Source organism: Micrasema longulum, unplaced genomic scaffold, assembly GCF_059751315.1.
Source record: "Micrasema longulum isolate JH-2025_06_02 unplaced genomic scaffold, ASM5975131v1 h1tg000330l, whole genome shotgun sequence".
Taxonomy (NCBI): Eukaryota; Metazoa; Arthropoda; class Insecta; order Trichoptera; family Brachycentridae; genus Micrasema; species Micrasema longulum.
The window spans coordinates 280,469-297,996 of record NW_028277534.1 but is presented as its reverse complement, the minus strand read 5'-3'; the positions used below and the strand labels follow the sequence as shown (position 1 = coordinate 297,996).

General features: G+C 31.8%; 1 protein-coding gene across 1 annotated transcript in view; it reads right to left on the bottom strand.

Annotated features, from left to right (window-relative positions):
* NKCC (sodium potassium chloride cotransporter) overlaps window positions 1-3,616 on the bottom strand; it is a 96,470-nt gene extending 92,854 nt beyond the window's left edge. The window contains exon 1 of the mRNA XM_088225088.1: window positions 3,362-3,616. The gene's annotated coding sequence lies outside the window, so the exon portion shown is untranslated. The remainder of the gene's footprint in view (window positions 1-3,361) is intronic.
* Window positions 3,617-17,528: the final 13,912 nt, after the last annotated feature.

Sequence of the window (17,528 nt, the reverse complement as noted above, 5' to 3'; positions counted from 1 at the left end):
ACATTATATTGTTTTTTCAAAAATTTATACATTTTTAAATCAAAATAATTTTTATATATTTTTTTCAATGTTTGAAGCCTTGCGTATGCTCAAATTATGGCTAATGGAAAAAAAAGTTTTTTGTTTTTAATCTTTATTAATGTAAGGTATAATATTTATTTATTTATACATACGCCCTGGGTATTGTTAAGAACATATTTATGCATAGAAAATGATTATAAAGGAAAGTAGAAAGACACAATGGTATACATATAGTAGACTCGGTGGGAGTGGAAGCGGGAGAGAGGTGTTTATAATTGAATTTGATTCAGTGATCGTTTGAAAGAAGACAACTTGCTATCAAAGAAATCAAGACTGGTATGTTTGTTGGCAAACCTAAGAATTCGGGCATAGGTGAATGAAAACCAAAGTTAGTTCTATGGTTACCGGCATGAAAGAGTAAGTTTTGTCTGAGGTTTCTAGTTGGGATATTTAATTTTATTGAACTCAGTAGTTCAGGCGCATCAAAGAGTGAATTGAGAATTTTAAATAGGACGAAAAGGTTGGATTTATTTCGACGGTCTTGAAGAGAAGATATATTTCAGCTAGTTTCTAACTCAGTATTCGTACATTGGTCTCTGGATAAGCCCAACCTCCAACATATCTTTGCAAATATGCAATGTTTTTAAAATAAAATTATAATTAATGTAGGTTAAGTATGAAAAATCGATGCAACATATAAGAACCTGCTGACGAGGACAGCGGGAAATTAATTTTAAGACTTTTGTGTAAATATATTAGAAAAAAAAAAAAAACTCTCTGGATCATCATTATTTAATATAACACTGAATAACTTTGTTTTTTTTATATGTACTTCTATATTTTTTGTAATTAAATAACCAACTAGTTTCAGCAAAACACTCTTCATGATTAATTACAATTTATTTAGTTTAATTATGTTTAACGCATTAAATTTACACAGTGAGGGTGGAGTAGGTGTGGCTAAGGGAGAAGAGAGCAAGATAGGGGATAGAAACTCGGGGTATATAGTGGATTTAGGGAGAGGGAACATATTCAATATGGGACTGTTGCTTTAATTAATTTGATTGTTAATAACATTTAAATTGTTATTTGCAGCCTTTTTATTCCATGCTAATATTAAGGGTGTTTGTTTGTGCTTCTTTCAAGTTTCAACGGAGCGGCCGATTGACACAATTTCTCGCACAGGGATAGCCGAAGAGGTGAGAAGTAAAATAGGATACTTAATTTTAATATCGAATTAAATAAATTTACAATGGAAACACGTATAATGGCCACATTATTTGAAAATGAGTAGGCGGTTAGGTGGGATGTCAAAAATAAACAATTTGAAATTAATTATATATTTTTTTATAGTGTACTGCTTCATCCAAGGTACGTTTGGTTTGATAACGATGATTTTTCACCATAGATAAACGGATCATCGTATTTCTCTCATTGTGATAGTTGGAATACCAAACTACTTTATTTAAAAAAAATATTTTTATTTTATTTGAAAATTCATTTACCAACCCTTACGGATTATTAGATATATTCCTTTCACAAAAATTATATTTATTTTTTTATTCGTACTCTGTTGTTGATAATAACATTTTTTACATCTTTTGAAAAGTTTGTCCGAGTCTTTTGTTTAGTTTTGTCTAGTGGTGTATTGTATAATTTCAGTCCCTGGTTTATTAGTCTCGAGTCTCGAGTCTCGAGTCTCGACTGTCCTTTTTTCGTTTTAGAAGGTTGTTTATGATATTTTTCTGATATTCTCGAAGTGTCCACGTCAACTACATTTAAAGAATCGTTCTTCGTCTACAAGTGCATGAGTGGCTAATTTGTGGATAAGTTTAAGGATGATAGCTGAAAAAAATCACTTACATTGAATTGTTTAGTTTATTTAAAGAGTCCTTCAGTTGCTGTTAGATAAGGGAGGTCATATACTAACTTTAATATTTTATTTTGCTGTTTTTCTAGTCTGTTTATGTAATTATGATTTCCTGTTCCCCATAGTAGTTGCATAAAACAAATTTTAGTTTTTACATTGGCTTTATTTATTAGAATTTTTTCCATTTACGGAACAAAGTATTTGATTTTATAAAAATACTGAATAATGTCGCCACTTTGCTAATTAAATTGTTGATCTGAAATGTCCATGTCAATATTGTTTGTCTATTATTAGTTTTAAGTATTTAACATGTTCAATTTCAGTTAGTCGTTAATCATTTATGTATGAATTTATTTTATGTAATTTTTTTCTAGATCCAAAATGGATAATATTGGATTTTTTTTGCTTGTAAGCAAGTTTGTGTCTGTTCATTTAGTCAACATAGTTAGGTCTTCGTTTATGTCATTGTTTGTTAATACGTCTGTTTGATTTTTATAGAATAGTCCAATGTCGTCGGCATACATAGCATTTTTTCCTTTGAAATTGTACAGTGATAAGTCATTAGTATAAAAAAATATATAATAATTCCACCGGGGAAATTCTTATTGATAAACGACAAGACTAATTAAATACCTAAATAATTTCTCCCTAATAGCACGTGAGCAAGTTTCTAATATTTCTAAGTTATTGGTGTAATTCCTTTTTTGTTTATTTGTAAAATTTCAATACCACCTTGAAAGTTAAATGAGTGATTATTTGTAAGAATATGTTCTTCAAACTCCGAAAAATGAGCGCTTTTAAGACATTTAATATCTCATTTTACACTAGTTGGCCAGTGACGGAAACACGGAGGGAACAAGGTAGATTTAATGAAATATAAAATAAACGAGAAGAACTTAATTGGATAGCAATAAAAGAGAGACTGATAAATAACATGCTCGTTTTTATATTTAAATTTTTAAACAATTGAATGCCCAAATACTTAAAAAATAAGGATAAAATAAGGCGGCTAATTAAAAAAAAACAGAATCGCTAAATTGTATTATGTTTACAGGTTTGAAAATGTATGAAGAGATGCCTGAATGTATGAAGAAGGAAAGCGGTTTAAATGAATTTTAAAATAAACGTAATGTTTTCTGTAAGATGATGTAAATAGATGTGTTAGTTGATTAAGTGTAAATATTAGTTTATATACTAAGTAATATAATCTAACTTAAGAACTAAATAAAATTTAAAAATATAAAAAATATGGCGGTACATAAAAAAACGTTTTTTCATTTTAATATACTGCAAAATAATTTATTTAACTTTTTTTTTGGGTTAGAATAAATATAATTTTTGTTTTTCATTTAACATGCAATTGCTTCAAATACATTTAAGAAAACTTGTTTTTCTTTTTACAAAGTTATATTGTCTCATAAATATAACGACAGTCTATTAAAAACTAATCAAACAAGTGTAGTTACTCACGATTATCTCCTTTCTCTGTCACATTAAAACACCATTAAATTAAAACTACATTATAAACTCAACTATAATTCGATTTCGTCTACAACATCGATTTCACGATTTCATACTTGTGTAGAATGTTATCAGCGAGACGCAATTAATAAACAATAGTGCATCACAATCGAACTAGAAAATACGTGCATATATTGTATCTTTCACGCTGGCACTTAATGTTTTCAGATCCGAGTGGATGTTTTCAGGACGCGCGTATTCGCGGGGCGACGATCGAGCAACAAGTGTTTCCGAAGGCGTAGCGACGCCAGTATATAGTGTGAAGCGTCAAGGCGCCTCGCCGGATGTGTGAGGCAGCGTCGGCGTCGGCGTCCGTCAGTTTTGTGTTAACTCTTTCGAAACGGGTTCTTTTTAGGTTTATTTGTGCTGATCTATCCACTTGAATATCCATTCACAAAAGTCAACTAATTAAAGCTGAAGAATTATAGAAAGGAATATATATGGAAAATATTAGGACATTCACATATTATATTTGTACTATTTTAAGACTTACTAATTTGAAAAAAACTTTAAATAGACAAAAACTAAATAATGCGTAGAATTTCATATTTCTTATCCACCTCTGTTAAAATATTGGTATGACGTGTAATTAATGTAATGCTTCTGTTATTATAAAATAGACCTAGATATGTAACGAAATATTTTTTTTTTAATAGCTTTGTGCCTATTAATTATGTACTCCCATCTGTTTTAAATTTTGATGTTCCGGTTTTGTATTTGTTTTTAATCTTATAATTGCGATATCGTGTAATTATAATTATTATTTTTTTTACATTTTTCCAAATATTATTTGAAAACATATTATATATGTACTTTTTTCGCTTCTTATATTTAAGTTAGTAGTAATTATTATCATACAACTATGTAGTGTTATCATATGTTTTCGTGAAAAGGATTTTTGCCGACAGGCCATATTAATTGGCTTTGGTGAGTCCTGTAAAAAAATAATTTCAAAAATGTTTTGAAAAAATAATAAAAAAGTAATATTATATATAAAGAAAAAAATGTGTATTGGATTATGTTTACAACTTTGAATAATTTATGTTCTAATATTTTTATTTCCTTAAAGCTATTTTTTTCTAAAAATCATAATTCTAACCTTCTTTTCTGTTTTCTGTAGTGTATTTGTAACTATGTATAATTTATGTTCTATTTAAGGTTCTTAATTTATTTATTGGTTTTTTTACAATAATTTCCCATGCCGAAGGAGATGTTTTATATTTTTTTAAAGGAATAACCCGCTAAGCCTCTAATTTGAGGCTTGTCAGCAGGTGGGATATGGAAGGAGGTAATGAAAAATACACTACAACACCCAGACCAATTGAGAAAAATTCTTTCTTGGATTTTTTTCTTGTAACTGGCGGGAATCGAACCCGCGACGCCAGTTTCACAGTTGGCCGTCTGACCAACTGCGCCACGGCGCCTGTCGATAATTTAATTGATAATTTTGAAATATGCCTTATCATAATTTCAAATACATTGTTACGGATGTCGTATAGACTCAGCAGCCCTTCATCTCTCGCTCTGCTGTCCGCCGATTCCGACTACCCTACAAGACCTTCGCCTGCCCTTGAATTCGACTTCTGGACTTCTCACCTTACGGATCTCGACCGCGGCGCTCTCTTGGAATTAAAAGTCCTTTTCAGGACTACTATACAATCGGCTTTTCGCTGCAGTGAACCAGTGCCAGTGCTTCGCCCTTCGGTTCCCGCCGCCAGTGAAATTAAGTGTATCATAATAAAAACACACCAAGCTCGCAAACAAAAACACTATAAACAATATTTTGAGTTTGTCCAAATTTTTGTAAACAAGGACTGGATTCAACTCCCTGGAGAGCTGTTAACATTAACATATTACAACAGAGATGAAGAACATTTTAAAGAAGGTAATATAGAAGTCAAGGCATCTACAGGGCTTATGAATATGGCTTATTGTTGATAAATCCACCTGGTCCATGAAGAAGTTTAGAAATTGAAAAAATAAAAAATTCTGGCGTTGCCTAGTATGCAGGTGAAATAATTAAATTAGATGAATCTCACCCGCATAAATAAAGGTTTCAGCTCTCTAACTTCGCAAACATCAACAGATGAAAGAATTAAAAGAATATAGATGTTCAAATATGGGCAGAATGGTGAATGTTACACAGTGTGTAAAGTGTCCACTTAAACTAGCCAATAATAGATCATAAGCCCTGAATGTGCCAAGACTTCTATATTACCTTCTCTTAAATGTTCTTCATCTCTATTGTAATATGTTAGTAAACATAACTGTTTTTCTATTTCTTCAATATTATTTTTATTTATGGGAAACATATTCTAAAACCATATTTGCCGCAACAAATCGGTTTCTTAAAACAGGCATTTGCCCATATAGGAACCGATTGCAACATTAGGCATACTAATATTTCTGGCTTGCCGACCATTCATATACTGAGCCTACTCCTAGTACAAGTAGAATTTGTCAGAGTGTTTTTTGTGCCATTTTTGTAAAAATGTATGTATAAACTAATAAATAAATAAATAATAAATAAAGAAATCATCATTTGCCTCTAGGAGACCCTATTGCCAGCCAGCATTTTCACCTCTTCCCACGTCAATCCAGCGCCCCTTAATTCCGCCGAATAGAGTCGAAAGATCGTCATCGACGGCCTTCCAGGACGGCGTGAGCCCGCGGGTTTAAAGAAGAGGCAACTTGGGTTTAGGTTCTCCTGAGGTATGCGCAGCACGTGTCCAAGCCAGGTTTACTGGCGCATCTTCAAGACGCTCGTTATAGGAGACGGCTGCGTCCGTTCTCGGACTTCAATGTTAGTTATAAAATCGAACCACCATATACCTAATATTCTTCTCAAGTACTTACTCTCAAAACTCAGAAGTTTCGTGTTTTGAGCTTTGGTAAGGTGCCAAGATTCGCACCCATATAGGAGTACTTGCATTATACAAGAATTGAACAATCGGCATTTCGTTTTGACCGAGTACAGCCTAGAGTTCCAGACAACACGCATCATGTTAAAAGTTGCTCCAGCAATTTCTAGGCGGGTTGCGAGCTCTTTGTGCATGCTGCCATCCCCAGTTATGTGAACTCCCAAGTATTTTTTGCTGTCAACTTTCTCAATCCTCTGTCTATTATTATAGAGAGGCTGATTAGGGTCAGAACAGGATTTGTTGCACATAATCTGAGTCTTTTTTGTGTTGATATTAAGACCCAGACGAGTTGAGTTTTCTTGCAGTGTGTCAACAATTTCCTGAAAATCATCGACAGACTTTTTTCAAAAGAACTGCATCATCTGTATACTCCAAGTCGGACAACCCTAGGGGGGAGTTCACTTCTATACTTCAATCAGGTGGTATTGATTTCAATAAGATAAAATCCATCAGAATGATGAATAAGCATGGTGCAAGGACGCAGCCTTGCCTCACTCCAGTGGAGACCCCGAATCAATCAGTCAAAGAGCTACCGATTTTTACACGACAATTGCTATCTATGTGGAGCGCTTTTATAACAGCAATAATCTTGGGAGGAATACCATACGCAACAAGAATTTTCCAAGGAGATGGTCGATGCGGACTAACAAATGCTTTCTCGTAGTCAATGAAGAAACACGCAAGGAGTGAGTTCATTTCATTGCTCTGTTGGAGAATGCATCTTATGTTATGGATATGATCCGCACACGACTTACTGAAAATAAAACCAGATTGGTTGACTCTCAGAAGTCTGAGTTTGAATCAGTGACAAAATCTCAAGACCCCAATTATGTTGTCCGCGAAGTCTGTTCTAGGAGCTAGGAGCTAAGGAGAGTGTGCGCCTGCGGTGGATGTCAAATGATACTTGGAATGAAATTACCATATTATCTTTTACGGAATATTTCATTTTTTCTTTCTTATGTTTTACAAAAATATTATAATAGTCCATTGTTTATTATAGGAGCAAAAATTCATTAACATTTTCTTGTATACCCACGAACAGGCCATGCCTTTGTGAGATTTTTTGGTTTACTATTTTTCTAATAATATGTATTTCGTTGATATGTAATTATGCTTTATTTTTTTAATACTCTGTTTTATTATTATGTTTATTGTAAGAAAACCAAAAATAAAAAAATAAAAAATTGAAACCGATGGGATATCGCTAAGTTCTTCACCTAGGCTTCTGAATTGCGCCTCCAGCTGTTATCTCTGAAAGCTGAAAAAAGGGCAATGCATCAACAGGTGAGGGACGTCATTAGAAGATTAACATATTACAATAAAGATGGAAAACATTTATCGGAAAGAAATATTAGCGTTCTTATAATTTACCCAAATATTTCAATTTTGTTAGCCATTTTCAACGAGTTGTAAATAACTCACTATTAGAAAATGGAAATCAAGTTGGGGTAGAGTGGGGTTTGAACCTCGGGCCTCTGGCCCGTGAGTCCGCAACACTAGCCACAGGACCACGACCCGATTCTAATAAATTCAACAATGTTTTTAGTATGTCCAAATGCTTACAGACTTGCTGGATTTTCTCCTTAGGGAGTTTTTCATATTTAGATTTGTTGCAACAGAGAGGGAAAACATTTTTGAGAAGGGAATATGAGAGTCTATATGAACAACTTTCTAGGGAGAAAATCCAGCCAGTCTGCAAGCATTTTAACATACTCAAAACATTGTTGAAAGTTCATTATTGTTCATTGAGATCGTTCAAATGCTTAGCATGTTTTTAAGCACGTCGATAGTTATTTGTGATTGAGCCACAGGCAATCTCCTTCTCTTCTGTTAGGACCTGAAATAATATGTACGTGTGTTGAACTTGTATATTTGTGTAGTATTTACTATTTTTTTTTTTAAAAACTTCGCTTTAATTCGCTACTGAAGTAAAAACTGTTTTTACTCTCCCCTGAAAAAAATACTCCCGGGATTTAGTAGTTTAAAAGTTAGGCCGACGATATTTTATAAAATATAATGAACTTATTTAAACAGGGCAATTCATAATTTATATAGACAGAACGAGGAAGTTCAGTGTTACGGGAAATTGGATTAAAAAATGTTTTATTACGCGTGGTAAAAATGAAAGCATTTAATTATACTGCGAGGTTTCTTGAAAATGTATGAAAAAATTATAAAAATGATTTAAATATAAATGAGCTGCTTTGAACGACGTCACTACTTCATAAGAATCAACCAATGATAGAGTGTTGTGATATATTTCCGGTTTGCGGGAAGCCAACCCAACTCAACTCAACAATCAGGAAAACTCACCGAAGAGAACTTGTGGCGTCACAGGCGGTCGGCGGCGGAGTAATTTTAAAATATCAAAACTTTAAAAAATCATGGTGCTGATAATACGATAGGCAAATTAATCATTAAAAAAATGTTGAATTAGTTAGATGGTCTACTGACTTAAATATGTTATATGCAGCTACTATGGGGAACATGAAATCAAAATGACATTAACAGACTACAAAGACAGCAAAATAAAATATCAAAGTTAGTATATGACCTACCCTATCTAACAGCAACTAAAGAACTTATTAAACAAACTAAGCAATTAAATGTAACTGAACTCTTTAAACTAGAATCCTTAAAATTTATTCATAAATTAGCCACTGATGTAATTGTTAACGAAAAACTAAACTTGTAAAAAATTCTTGTAAACATGGACACAATACGAGGATATCGGAAAAATATTATCTACAACCTTCAAAAACGAGACAAGGTCAGTCGAGACGAATAAACCATGGAGTGAAATTATACAATAAACTACCAGACAAAACTAAACAAAAGACTCAGACAACCTTTACAAAAAATGTTAAAAATATTATCATTAACATTAGAATGTGCATTTCAAAAGTAAAAATATTTTGTTAAATGTACGTCAACCGTAAAGGTTTATCAATGAAATAAAAAAAATGTAATTAAAACACATAACTTTCTCATTGATATCAAAGATTTTGATCCTAAAATAAGTATGGTTCTTTAACAGGGTGAGTAGATTTATCTGTTTTTTTTTTTTAATTTTAGATTTATTAATTAATTTCCTTTAAACAATTCCTTAAACGGAAAGAAAAATAATCCCTTGATTTTTTGTAATAAAACTGACTAGGAATACGAGCACTTGACAACTAAATTATATAAAGTGATGCTGCTGTGATAAATATAAGAGTAAAGTTAAACTTACGCAACCCCCTTACTCGTGTGTAAGACAGGGGTTGATATTCGAAGCAAATTAATGAAGCCATTTTTCTTTTCTATTACTTTGACCTTGGTGTGCTGTGTCCAGAAAATAATCTAAATGCTATAAAAAAGTCTACATTCTAACGATTTTTTCATCCCCATCGTCATTCCTCTTTCCGCGCCCAATGGTGCAAAAGGCATTGGATTAATATACGAATGGCAGAGTCTGAATTTGTTGTAACATGAGAAAAAACATTTTTGAGAAGGTAATATGGAAGTCTAGGCATTTACAGGGCTTTTGTGGCTCGTGTAAGTGGTCACTTTACACACTGTGTAACATTCACCATTTGCATTTTTTAATTTTTAATTTATTTTTTAGATAACAAAGAAAAATACAATATTACTACTAAATACAAGTTTTTACATTGATTAAATACATATCGTTACATTAAAGTTTCCCATCACGTAAAAGAAATAAACAATTATTGTGTACATAAGGGGTGTGACGGCTTACTATAGTAAATTTTATTTTAATTATTAATATATTTAGGATAATATATATTTTATATTTTTTCATATTTTTTTATTTAGATAACAAATATAACTACTAAATACATCTTTTTAAAAGAATTAAATACACATGTTTCCATCATCATCATCATCATTCCTTTTTCCGCACCTAATGGTGCATAGGGCACTGCATTGGTACACAAATCGCAGCGTATCTTGATCATTTTTTGTTACGTTAAGGTAAGATGATCAGCCTTACGCTTCAGGTACCAGTCCAGGGACTATGAAATATTCTAGTGTAAAAACTCCCTTTAAATAAATATTTTATGTCAACTATGCCGGAAATTGAGCCCGAGACCTCTCGAATGGTGGGCAAACGCGCTGACCATTACACTACGAGGCCGACAATACATATTTTTACCTTAACGTTTCCCATTACGTAAAATAATAAAAAAATCTTGTGTACATAATGGTGAGTGACGTCGTACAATAGCTTGATTATTTTATTTTAATTATTAATATTTTAGGATAATATATATAAATTACACAAAATATATAAACGGTGTTATTAATCAGTGCTACATAAAGAATAATTATAAATGTAACTTTTCACTTCTTTCTTAAATATATTGTATTCCTGACTGTACTTTTTATTATCTTTGTTCATTTCATTAAAGAAAAATATTCCTCTGTAAGTAAAATTATGTGCTGTAATTGTTTTTAATTTCGGAATTAAGATATTACCACCTGTTCTAGGTCGCGTACTTACGTTTTGTGACGTAGAAATACTACTAATTATTTTGTATTTATGTATTTGAAGCAAACAATTTTTTTTATATAACATTTTTAAATCTTAAACCATTTTTTTTAAATATATAATTGAACAGTGGGAAAAGTAGACGGTTTTGTCAAAAACTTTCATAATAATTTTTGGATTTTTTTGACCGGTAAAATATTTGTTTTAAAAGCACCACTCGCTGCCATTTGTGTTTGCAATATGGTCATGATGATAAATGACAATAGCCGACAAAGGTCCTCCCGTAGAAGTAAGAATAGTCCAGAAGGAGCGTACAGTCATATCTGAATACATCGGACTGGGTCCAAAGAACCCCCCAATTTGCCCCACTTTCGCCGCGCGCATGTGTGAAGTCACCGCGTAATGTTGCCAGATCGCGAATAATATTATCATATCACGAATGTACGATAATTATATTTAAAAAAAAAGCAATTTATGATTTTTTCTACAATTTCATTGTACACACGGAAACATTGATTGACACAACAGAGTAGATAACTATAAGGTCATTTAATAAAAGTAATTTATCTTTGAACTTTAAAAATAAAACAAATTTTATTTGACACAAAACGGATATTTTTATATCATGCTAAATAATATTTGATGTTTCAAAGATAATGTCGTTCAAATGTTCCCCACGGCGTTGTTTAATCCGAGGTCTAATTTTCATTAGTTATTTTATTAAATGAGCAAAGTCGGGTAAAAAAAAATCATAATAAAAAATATATATTTTTTTTTAAATATTTTTTTTTAAAAATATTTGAAGCACTACTTTTGTTATTCATAATAATAAAATAAATGTAGAATAACTTTGTTTTTAACCATTATAATCAGGGCCCTGAACGCATCTGAGACGTAGGATAGATATTTTCCTAACCTTAATGTAACAGATTATTAAAATACTCTGCATTTGATGTTACGATGCGGTTCCCTATGCACCACGAGGTGTGGATCGGGAAATGATGACGATGATTCTGCGTAAAGTCGCCTATTCATGACCCAACAATATTATGGAAAAATACTCTAATAAATGACCAACTTTCGTAGAAGGTGACGTCTAACATACGTCATAATACAAAAATCGATATAAATAAAGCACTAAGTACAAAAAAATATTTTTTTAAATCTGATTATTTAGACGGCTTGTTAGGTTTTCTTGATTTTTTTGGAATTTCTAGCAATACAGCTTTTTAAATAAAGCAAATATTGTGTTGTCTTTAAAAAAAACAGAGATTGGAAATCACGATACACAGACAAAAAATATATATAAAATACATTTATATATTTGTCCATGGTTTATTTATTTATTTTATTTGGGAAATCATCAGTTCTACATACATATTTATAGTAAACAAAATAGTGTATAAACTCAAAACTAATAACAGATTTCCACATAGTATACAAAGTAAGTAAAGAAAATATATTACATATTAAATAAATACATATCAAATAAATAAATCTAATTTATACATTTAAAAATGACATTTTAATGTACTCGTAAATATTTTTCAATAATCAAAGAATTTGTTTTAAGAACATTAAGTTACTATAAATTGGGCGGGATTAGGACAAGAATGTTTGAAGAGAGGATAAGGAGGGGAAGGGAGATGTGCATATTTATTCCTATAATGCCTACTAAGTTACATAATGCATTTTTAGTGTAAATTTTAAATCTGACAGAGTGATGTTTGTGTAATCTATGTTTTTAAATTTTGTATTGTACACTGAAAAAGTCCTACGAAAAAAGCATTTTTAACATACGATGTTTTACTTATTGGTACATGAAACATGTGGTACCGTCTACAAATCCTGGCTGGCACATGTATTGTTATTAAACTAAGTAGTTCTGTACAGTCAACTATTCCTGTCATAATTTTGTAAAGCAGTAGTTGGTCCGCATTATAGAGAAATGATAGTTCATATTTATTTCATCGTAACTTGTTGCCGTCGTTATTACGACTAGCACTAGCTAACGGCTGAAAAGGTTTTGAAAAATGCACTTGAAAATATAATTATCAACTTATCCAATAGATTATAAACGATACATCTATTTCGTTTTTTACAGTTGCAGCGCAATCAAATATGTTTTTACCACTCACGACTTATGATTTTTGCATGGAATTAAGAATAGTCCAGAAGCCGCATACGCACATCAAACAGAAGGCGATTCAACTACTCATAAATGAGTAGGTTTACGTTTTGCCCCATTAGTTTCTTTGTAGACGTCGCTCAATACACAACTCCTGATTTGAATTCAACTATGCCGTGTTGTGTCCTTTTAAAGTGTAGAAATACTGCTAGGATCTTAAAGAAACAAGATGGGATCACATTTCATGTGTAATTAGCAAATGAATGTGTAAGTAGCGAATACAATACTTAAAAATTGAATTATTTTTCCATCTGTCAAGATTGTCGAAGAAAACAAAATGAACATTTCGTTAGTGTTGCTAGGGTAGTAAATTTGTTTACCCTACTTTGAATGTTTAAGTAGCAAATGAATTACTTAAAAATTAAATTATTTTGCCATGTAGGATTGTCGAAGAAACAAAATGGAAATTTCGTTAGTGTTGCCAGGGTAGAATTTTTTTTACCCGACTTTGCTCATTTAATAAAAGAACTAATGAAAAATAGACCTCGGATTTAACAACGCCGTAGGGAACATTTGAACGACATTATCTTTGAAACATCAAATATTATTTAGCATGATATAAAAATATCCGTTTTATGTCAAATATAATTTGTTTTGCATTTTAAGTTCCAAATTCATAAATTCAATTACTCTTATTAAATGGCCCTTTACTTATTTACTCTGTTGTGTCAATCAATGTTTCCGCGTGCACAATACAATTTTAGAGAAATTAACAGATTGCTTTTTTTTCACCTTACATTTGTGTTATGTATTTTTTTTCTTCCCATCAAGCAACATTACGCGGCGACATCACGAATGCGCGCGGCGAAAGAAGCCATAGCGGGGGGATTATTGGACACAGGCCGATGTATTCAAATATGATTCTACGCTCCTTCTGGACTATTCTTAATTCTATGAATTTTTAAATTTATTTCAACAGAGAGGGAAATTTTTTGAGAAGGGGATATGGAAGTCTAGGAATTTACAGGGCTTATGACCTGTCATTGGCTGGTTTAAGTGGCCACTTTACACACTGTGTAACATTCACCATTCTGCCCATGTTTGAACATCAACATTTCCTCAAATCTTCCATCTGATGACTTTTGTGAAGTAAAAGAGCTGAAACGAAATGAAAGAGCTGAAAGCTGAGTGGCCACTTAAGCCAGCTAATGACAGGTCAGGTGACACTCAAAAACTTTCGCTCTCTGTTGAAATAAATTTAAATATGAACAACTTCCTAGGGAGGAAATGCAGCCAGTCTGCAACCATTTGGATATAATCAAACATCTATGAATTTTTGTTTAGAAACATCGCTGGTCTGTTTTTAAACCTAATATTTATTATGTAATTTAATAATTGATGACTTGTTAATGTTTCTGTAAAATTAATTAATATCTGTGCGCTGCATCACATCTGATCATGATAAAAGCCCGTTAAGGAATGTAGACGTCATTGCCTATAATTTATTTTTAAAATTCAATATAAAGAAACATTTAGCTTTAAGTATCATAATATTCAACAACATTTTGAATTCATCCAAATTTTTGTAGACATGGACTGGATTGAACTCCCTGGGGAGCTGTTAACATTAACATATTACAACAGAAATAAAGAACATTTTAAAGAAGGCAATATAGAAGTCTAGGCATCTACAGGGCTTATGACCTGTAATTGGCTGGTTTGAACGGCCACTTTACACACTGTGTAACATTGTGTTGTAATATGTTAATGTTAACAGCTCCCCATGGAGTTGAATCCAGTCCTTGTCTACAAAAATTTAAACAAACTCAAAATATTGTTGATAAATCCACCTGTTCCATGAAAAAGTATAGAAATTGAAAAAAAAAAATTCCGGCGTTGCCTAGTATGTAGGTGAAATAATTCAATTAGATGAATCTCACTGCATAAATAAACGTTTCAGCTCTTTAACTTCACAAACATCAACAGATGAAAGAATTTAAGTAATATAGATGTTCAAATATGGGCAGAATGGTGAATGTTACACAGTGTGTAAAGTGGCCACTCAAACCAGCCTATGACAGGTCATAAGCCCTGTGCATGCCTAGACTTCTATATTGCCTTATTTAAAATGTTTTTCATCTCTGTTGTAATATGTTAATGTATCATAATATTGTTTTCTCACTTTTCTCTGTTTGGTATCTTTGGTACCTTGCGCCTAATTCAAACCAATAATTCATACGTTGTGACGTTATTAGGAATCAGAACTCTCGGTAAATCTTACCTCTTAATTCGATGCTTCATTCATTGGTTGGGATGTTGTATTGCCATAAAAATGAATCATTTTTAATTGTTACTAGCGCCGTTTTAAGTTTAAAAATGTTTCAATGTGGAATTTTCTTAAAATTAACCATTAAAATCCCACGTAGATGGAAATTATGAGAAGGGGACATGGAAGCATAGACATTTACATGGCTTACGATCTGTCATTAGATGGTATGTGTTCACTTTACACATTCTGGACACAGGGGCATAAAAACCATAATGAGGAATTCCACTGTTTTCTTATTTTTTTTTCTATTAGCGTAGTATTTAACTAAGCAAAAATAAATAAATACATATTTTTTTTTGTGCGTTATTTACAAAGATATGATTTTTTAAAGTTACATTTATCAAATACCGCGCCAAATGACTGTAATCAGCGTGTCATTTTTCAGTAGTGAAGTCATGAAACGGTTGACGTTCTTACTTTCACTGACCGCGGTAAGTTGTATTTCTCAAGCCAATAACAAAACTGACAAGAATCTATGGAGTATTGCTTTGATTACTTCATTTAATTGATCGTAATTTGCTCATTTCTTTGTTATCGTTGTTTTTACGAATGTTTCGATTTAGAAAAACCGAGAAAGTTGACATAATCTCTGGTTGAAATGTCAACAAAGTATTATTTGCGGGATTTTAGGTCGTAGATCGTAGATCGTCGGTAGATCTGACAACGCTGTTGAAATGTCAAAACTTTTCAATCACAAATTATACTCTTTTTTTTATGGTCAAAGCGTACCTTACAAGATGCGGGGGCTTTAAAGCGGAAACCGGAAATACTACACGTATATATAAGGAGTGACGTCATTATTTACGATTTTAAAATGAATACTATTTTAAACATTTTTTATTTATTTTTGCGTGCGTTTTTGAGATATTTCATCCTACTCCAAAATTTTTAAATATTCACGTGTACATGAAAACATTTTTAAAATTTAATTCTTGGTTGGGCTGGTATTCCTCATTGCTTATTTTTATATTTTTTTTGCAACACAACAGGCCAGGAGGCCCAATTACAGTGGTGAATTACATCACAGAACACCCAGGCTTGAGATTTTTTTTTGTTCTCAGCGGAAATCGAACCCGGAACCTTCCGTGTGTGAATCAAGCGTCTTGACCACTACACCACGGAAGCCGATTTAAGATTAAGAATATTTTGAGTTTGTCCAAAGTAGACAAGAGCTGGATTTAACCCCCCCCCAGAAGTTATCAATATTAATATATCACGACAAAGATGAAGAACATTTTATAGAAGGCAATATGGAAGTCTAGCGTTTACATAATTTACGATCTGTCCTTAGATAGTGTTAAGTACTGAATTTAATAATGAATAAAACCGTAAATATTCCGTTCCTACCCAAGTCCTTTCTATTTCATATTCTTGTTCTTCTACCGTCCTGTGAGCAAGTCACATGTGAAAAGTTGTCTCTCTGAAAATTCTTTATCATATTCTGCGTCAGCATATTTTGTACAAAGTGAAGTTTAGTGTTTTATTTATTTTTATTTATAAATCATATAACACAAAGTATTTTACAAGTATAATACGTTGAATTACATTCCCAGGAGTTACAACAACTCAATTCGGGATATAAATAATATTAACATTTAAAAAAAATAACACATATTGAGAACAACAAAGAAACAAAGCAAGTTTAGCACCTTTATAACTAAATTAGCACAACAATATATACGCCAAAAACTTTTTCTTACAGAAGCAGAATAAATATATAAAAATAGCGCGTTTAAGAATTAAAAAAGTTGTGAATCTACCAAGGGAGATAAGGTCATTAACATCACATGCCATGCAGATGATGCAGCCATAGTGATGATGAGAACATATCCATCTCAAATAGGTGCGAAGGTTTTCACGGTCACAGTTATCAATATGTTTATTTTTTTGGGTGATACCGTGTGTGTTGGTTTTTTATCGACGTTTCGGCTACCATTGCAGGAGCCATCTTCAGGGTAAACTGAGTGACTCAGTTTACCATCTCAGTTAGTAAACATCTGGATGCCTAAGAAATGTCGTATAGTACAATGAACACATGATTATTGTTAACATAATTCGGATACACAAAACGTGTGTCAGTATTTAATATGTTCATGTAATTTTAATTTTAATTTTAATTTTAATTTTAATTTTAATTTTAATTTTAATTTTAATTTTAATTTTAATTTTAATTTTAATTTTAATTTTAATTTTAATTTTAATTTTAATTTTAATTTTAATTTTAATTTTAATTTTAATTTTAA